A 7,570-nucleotide genomic window follows, 5' to 3' on the forward strand; every position below is an offset into this window, starting at 1 on the left:
TCTCTCTCTCTCTCTCTCTCTCTCTCTCTCTCTCTCTCTCTCTCTCTCTCTCTCTCGCTTCCTCTCACCATGTGATCTGCTTTTACCTGCCAACTGCCTGTCATTTTCAGCCATGAGTACAAGCAGCTTGAGGCCTGTGCCAGATGCAGCTGTCCCAGAATCGTAAGCCAAATAAACCTCTCCCAGTCAGTGCAGGATTATGGGAAAGTAAAAGAGCCCAACAACCGGTGTGGTCAAGTAGCTTTACAATTGGTGTCATGAACAGGATTAAGAGATAGACAATTGGCACTGTGAGCAGGATTCCTGACATTAGCAGCAGACCAATTGACGTAATCACAATTGACGTAGTCAGGCAGGGTTACACCACAATTTGGCATAGTCTGTGACAGGATTCTGAGCAGGCACAGGAACTGAAAGCCCTTGGAAGAAGGAGGTAATGTGGCTGTTCTTGAGCATGTGGTGCCTGGTGGCCAATTTTCTGCTGATCAGAGACTGGCTGTTGCTCACAATGCTGCAAACTGATCAAGATTTGCGGCAGGAAGCAGAGTTGTTGGAAGCACAGATAAATGTCCTGGAGGACAATGCGCAGCGACTGGCCACTCCTGCTTCTCACACCAGGGAAGACAACCAACCCAGTTGGTTGAAAACCATGCATCTCCAGGCACAACCTGTTGTGCACAAGAAATTGAGACAGTAAAGCAGCAGTAACAGGGAGAGCCCCTGGCGGCTGCAACTATGAGACCTAGGGGTGGATGGTGTAACATGCTCTAGAGACCATGTACTAAATGCATGTTGTGTTTGTCTGAAGGCAAAAGGCTCAGAAGTTGCCAGTTAAACCCAGTGGCCTGTTGGGTGCCATAAAACCTTAGGATGAGTGCCACTGCAGAAATTCAAGTATGTTTTCACCTGGTGAAAAGCTGGAAAAGTTAGTCTCTGTTACTACGCGCCAGTCTCTGAGGCAGTGGCTGCAGAAACAGCCACAGATGTGCACAGGGGCAGGGCAGCCACTCCTTGATGGACTGGGCGAATGAATGAAGCTGTTTGAACTGTGTGGGTTAATGCTGCTGAACTGCCTGAGACTGAATGAGTAGCTGGTGTAAGCCAAGCTGACTGAAATAATTCAAAAGCCAGAATGTAAAAGCAGAGTGTAAAGATTTGGAAAATTTGCAGCCTGGCCGTGTGGTAGAGAAGCGGCGGGAGAAAAATGTAAGGGTGAAGCAGATAAACTGTTTGCTAAAGACATTATCTTGGCGGTGAGGCAGCCAGATGCTAAAAAGCCAAGACAATGAGGAAAAAATGTCTAAAGGCATTTGAGAAGTCTGGAAGGGTGCCCACCCATCACAGGCCCTGAGGGTGTTTGAGAAGTTTGGGAGAGCACCCCTCCCATCCTAGAAGGACTGAGTTTCTCCAAAGAGCAAACCTGAGGTATCATTGCCCTCATCAAACTGCTCCCCGCATCCCAGCCACTCTGGCTGGAGCAACCCTGCCTCAGCACCTCTAAAGAGCAAAAGCCAAAAACCTTGGTGGCATTCACGTTGTGTTAAGTTTGCAGGCCAGCAGTGTGTGAGAGCAGTGGAGGGGTGGCAGCCTCCACCTAGATTTTGGAAGATGTATGAAAAAGCTGCGGGACTCAGGCAGAGACCTGCTGCAGGGCTGGAGCCACTGTAGAGGTCATCTATGTAGCAATGTGGAACAGAAAAGTGGGGTCAGAGCCCCCACAGAGAACCCCCACTGAGGAAATGTCTAGTGGAACCAGGATGGTGGGACTGCCACCAGGAGACCAGAACCATGGGGCTGCTGGCAGTGTGCAGCACTGGCCTGGAAAAGCTGCAGGTACCAGGGCAGCTCAATGGGCTGCACCTGGCAGAGCTATGGGAGTGAGGTTGCCCAACACTTTGGGGATCCAAGTGCCCCAGTGTGCTTAACGTTTGCCCTGTTTAGATTTCAGACTTGTTTGGGGACTGTTTTTCCTTTCTATTCCTCCCTTCTGGAATGGGAACATGTACCCAATGTCTGTCCCACTGTATCTTGGAAGTAGATAAACTTGTTTTTGACTCTTTACAGGTTCATGGCTGGAAGGCCTTTTGCTTTTGGTCTCAGAGGAGACTTTGGACTTTGGACTTTTGAGCTGGTGCTGCAACAAGCTAAGACTTTTGGGACTGGGATGGAATGTGTAATGTGTGAATGTGAGGGTAATTTATCCTCGCTAAGGGAAACTTGAAGATGGTTCTGAACATGTAGATTGTACAGTGAGGACCCTGAACGGGTGGATTGCTGGGAAAATAGAATAGTTTGGTCAGAGCCCTCAACTCGGTCTCGTTGGATGTGGTTCAGCATCCTTTGTAAGCGAATTGTGTGTTTGTGTGTGTGTGTGTGTGTGTGTGTGTGTGTGTGTGGAGTTAGTGCCCATGCATGCCAATGTATCTTTTTAGTTTTGTTGCTATTCTTGTGTTCTTTTAGAGGGAGGGAGGGACAGAGGGAGGGAGGGAGAGAGAGAGAGAGAGAGGAGTTTTAGTGAAGCAGGTGCGTGGGCATCGGCTTCGAGCATCCGCCTGGCACAGCCATGCTTTCCAACCTATGGCTCCAAGGACCTTTTGGCCAGTTACCTAGCTCATAGACCTGTGTGAAGGGGTCTGGTGACCCAGCCTGGTGTGTGTGGGGTCTGGTGACCCAGCCTAGTGTGTGAAGGGCCTGTGACCCAGTCTGTGAGTGGGCTTGAGGGGTCTGGGAGCTCTAGACCCAGCCTTAGCTCAACAATCAGCCCAGTTGGTGCAGGATTACCAGCAGGTAAAAGAGCCCGACAACTGGCATGATCGAGTAGCTTTACAATTGGCATCATGAACAGGATTAAGAACTAGACAATTGGCACTGTGAGCAGGATTCTGGACGTTAGCAGCAGACTGTCACACTATGGAATTTTTTTTTTTTTCCCTCAGAAGTGAAATACCCTAACCACATCTCAAATTTTCACAGCCTCATATCTACTATATGCTGTCAAACATATAGAGTTTATCATTTAAAATAAATAAATATATAAATATTCTCAGATTAAATCCAGGAGGGTCATAATTACTAAGCATTGTTTGGAATGTATATTTTCTCATTGCTTTTAAATTATGCAATTCTCTTCTTTACTATTCATGTGTTATTTTTTAAAAAAAATAACTTGTAGCTGAGAAGTACAGTCCAAAATATTAAACCCTGGTATACATGTCTTTTTGGCTGTATAGGTCCTTGAACCATGTCATTTCGAAATTTAAAAATTGTTTGATGCTTTGATGAGATAAAAAATTGAATAATAAAGTTGTCTTTGCTGACATTTATACTGTTATAAAATATTTTTCAACTGCTGAAGAAAAATAACTTCCATCTTAGAATTTTGAACTGAGGTAAACTAATATTCGAGCATGAGGGGGGAAAAAGACATATCTAGAAGTACAAAACCTAAGAGCATCTATTCGAGCAGAACCTCCCCAGATGAACGTGTGAAGGACAGAGAAGGGAAAACGGGTGCCCTCCGGGGAGACTCCTGCGCCGCTCCTGCAGCCTCGCCTCCCTCCTGGGCTCCAGGCTCCCACCTGGTACCTGCATTTAGAATCTAGCAGGCATCTCAAACCAACACGGACACCCCTAACCTACTCCCCCGGTGTTGCCACCTAAGTAAATGGCACGATTCTTCCAGTGACTCAGGCCAAAAACCCTGCCAGTCATTGTCACCGCATCCCTTTCTCTGACATCCCAATCCAGCAGCAAATCCTGCTGGCCCCACGTGAAGGCGTGTCTAAACCTCTCAGCTCCACACCTATCAACAGAGGTCAAGCCCAAACCCCTGATGTACTCTCCTGACAGGTCCCCAGCTCCCATTCCTGTCCCCACATCTCTTTGCCACTGGAACACCAAAATGATCTTTTAAAACATTAGTCAGATTATCTTCCCCCCTCGGTTCAGTAGCTTCCTGCTCCACTTAGAACTAGATCCAAGTCCTGGGTGGAGCCCTGGCTCCTTCTACCTCCTACCCTCCTTCCCTCCTTCCTTCCTTCCCCCCAGTCCCTCTGCTGTTCCTAAAAAGTGTCACCCACACTCCCACCTGGGAGCCCCATGCCCTCTCCCCTGGCACAGGCCGGCTCACACCTCGCCTCCCTCAGAGCTCTGCTCAGGTGTGGCCCACCAGGAGGCCTCTCTGGCCGCTTTCCCTAGTACCCCCTGACTTTCATCCCCTGGCTCTGTTTTCAGCTTCCCTGTTGCATCTGCATTACAGTCCTACAGATGTTTGTTAAGTATCTTCTCCTCACCACGATGGCAGCACCTGACCACAGCGCTTCATCTACTTTGTTCTGTGTGCCTGTGCTTAGTGAGCTCTTGAAAATACCTGTTGAATAAATGGACAAATAAACATGAAACAAAAAATCCCAGCTAAACGTGTAGACAAGCACATTTAAACACAGATGTTCAATATTAATAATTACTAGCTTCTTTGAGTTTTAAAATATGTGGTGAGGAAGAGGTCTAAAGTACTAGGTAATGCAAGAAATACGAAAGAGGAGAATTCTTTTAAAAAAAAATTATTTGTACATATTTGTGGGGTGCAGCTTGCTGTTTCAATACATGGATTCACTTAGGGCAGACGGCATAGCTTTGCACCTGTTCATCCAATACTTCACCTCCCCGCCTCTGTTAACCATTATTCTATTCTGTCCCGAAAGAGGAGAGTTTTAAGAGAAGATAAAATTCTTCAAATTCCCTATCTTATTCAGAAGAGAGAAAATATATTATCAGAAACTAAGTATACATGTTAAAAAGGACTGGGTAACCACTAAAAAAATGATTTATAATTTTCAAATCAGTGGGAGAAAAGTAGGGGTGGAAATGGATTTAAAAAAGGAATCAACCCAAGAGAAAATAGTAAGAAGGATTAAAAAAAAAAAAGAAAAAGAAAAAAGTAGATATAGGTGGAGGAAAAAGAAAAAAAAGTAAATGGGAAAAGTAAAATGATATGAATAAGTTCAAATCTATCAGTAATCACAATAAATATTAATGACTTGAACTCAAATATATCCACAGCTAGTTTTTCATAAGAGATATTCTCAAAACATAAAAATAAAAAGAGGTTAAAAATAAATGACTGAAAATGACCTACCCCAAAAAAAGATACCAGAAGAAATATTTACATCAGAAAAAAAAATATTTAAGGCAAAAAATCATTAACAAAATAATGAAGAATATTACATTATAATAACAGAAAAAAATTTCAAGGTATAACAATCAATGCTAAGCCTTGAAATATCTAAAACAAAAATTGACAAAATTACTAGAAGAAATTATAAATCCATAATCATTCAGAGATTTTTGTATATCTCTGTCAGAAATGGACAGATCAAGGTGAAAAGACTAGTAAGGCTAAAGGATATTTTAAAAATTAAATAACAAAATTACCAAAAATATATACTATAAATGTGTAAATATGTAAAACTCTCTCTCTCTAGAGCACACTAGAAATAGAGAGAGAAAGAGAGGAATACAACAGAAAAGCAAACATTCTTTTAAAGCACTCACAAAATACAAACACTGATCAAAATATGCGGACAGAAAAGGAGTTTTAAAAAAAATTCTAAGGGATTATTACCAAACTGACCACAATGTAATAACATTAGGAAACTCTAATAAAAAAAGTACAAACATCACATACGTTTTGAAACACAATACCAAATAACTTATAGGTTAAAGGGAAAAAAATCACATTGGAAATGACCATATAATTAGAAGTAAACACAACAAAACACTGTATATGAAAGGTTCCTCTAAAGCAGTATTCAAATCGATGTGCTTGAAGACAAGAAAGAAAAGTAATGAGCCAATCGTTCAACTTAAGATTACAGAAAAATAACAATAAAGCCTACAAATACTAGGAAGGAAATAAAAATGGTAACAGAAGAAAATAATAAAATGGAAATCAAGAAAACAACAAATTCAAAAGTTAGTTTCTTGAAACAACTCATAAATTAGACAAAGCTGTGACAAAACTCATCAAGAAAAAAAGGTAGAACACACAAACAAGAAGATGAAAAAGGGATATAAATACAGATACTGTAGAGATGTAAAAAAATCAGGAAATACCATAAACAAGTTTACAACAATAATTATGAAATATGTATGAATAATTATGAAATAAACTATGGAGTAAAATTTTATGTAATTATGCAATAAAATAAAATGTGTATCTTTTAAATAAATTGAATAAATGATTTAAAAAAAAGTCACCCAAAAAAAGAAAAAGACCAAGATGGCTTTATAGGTGACTTCTACAAAACTTTCTTCAAAAAACTTTCCACAAAAATAGAAATAGATCATTCCAGAAGATAAAAAAAAAGAACTACTCAATTTATTGCATAAGACTAGTATAACATCATTTCCAAAGTCAGACAATAAATCAAGAAAAGAAAATACAGATGAATTCCACTTATGAAAATTAATGCAAAAATCTTAAATAAATATTAGCAAATTAAACCTAATGCTGTTCTCACAAAATGACTTATTACTCAGGAGGGTTTATTCTAGGAACATAAGAATGGTTCCTCACTGGAAAACTGATTAACCTACTAAATAGATTGATGTAATATATCACAGAATAATTATATGATCTCAACAGGTAAGGGTAAAATTTGATAAAATCCAATATCTATTCATGATTTTGTTTTTAAAAAACCTCATAGCAAATTAAGAATAGAAATAAATTCCTTAACTTGATAAGTAGAATCTACCATAAACGTACAGCAAATATGACACATGAGAAGCAATACTGTTAAATTCAGAAACAAGGATGCCCATTATTACCCTTACTATTCAACATTGTACCAGAGATCCTAACCTCTACAACAAAACATGAAAAAGAATTCAAAGAATTACAAGAAGACCAACTGTCCTTATTTGCAGATATTAAGATAGGCAACACTGAAAATAGAGGCAAATTATTAGAACTGACAAGATAGTTCTAATAATTTAAGGTCACTGAGTGCAAAATTGACCTACAACCATGAATACCATTCCTTACACGTCAGCAGTAATCAACTAGATAACAAAGTAGGCTAAAAATCCTATTCGTAACAAAAACAAAAACCATAAGGTAACCAGAAATAAAGTAACAATGTAATAGAAAATGTGTCCCATGCATATGTGGGAACTTGGTATCTGAAAAGGGTAACTATATGTCCTGACGTACTTAGGAGGGTCCCAGTTCATGCTTGTTGTCCTGGCATAAATATGAATAGCATCCCCTTTCACTCTCAAAGTCTTCTGGTTGGATGATAAATGTATGATACCCCATACATGATGAAAGTAGAATTAGAAACTTGTGAGGAAAGTACCAAATTGTTCAACAAATGATACGAAATAATTGTTTTTCCATATTAAAAAACAAAACAAAACAACTCTTAGAATCTTCACCGTACAAAAAGGTAGATTCCAAATGTGTTAAAGACCTAAATGTGAAAAAAAATCTAAAAAATTAAACAACACAAAAGGCACAAACTATTTTTAAAAAGATAAATCAACTTGTCTTCATCAGAATAAAAAG

This window comes from Galeopterus variegatus, unplaced genomic scaffold, assembly GCF_000696425.1.
Source record: "Galeopterus variegatus unplaced genomic scaffold, G_variegatus-3.0.2 Scaffold6048, whole genome shotgun sequence".
Classification (NCBI taxonomy): domain Eukaryota; kingdom Metazoa; phylum Chordata; class Mammalia; order Dermoptera; family Cynocephalidae; genus Galeopterus; species Galeopterus variegatus.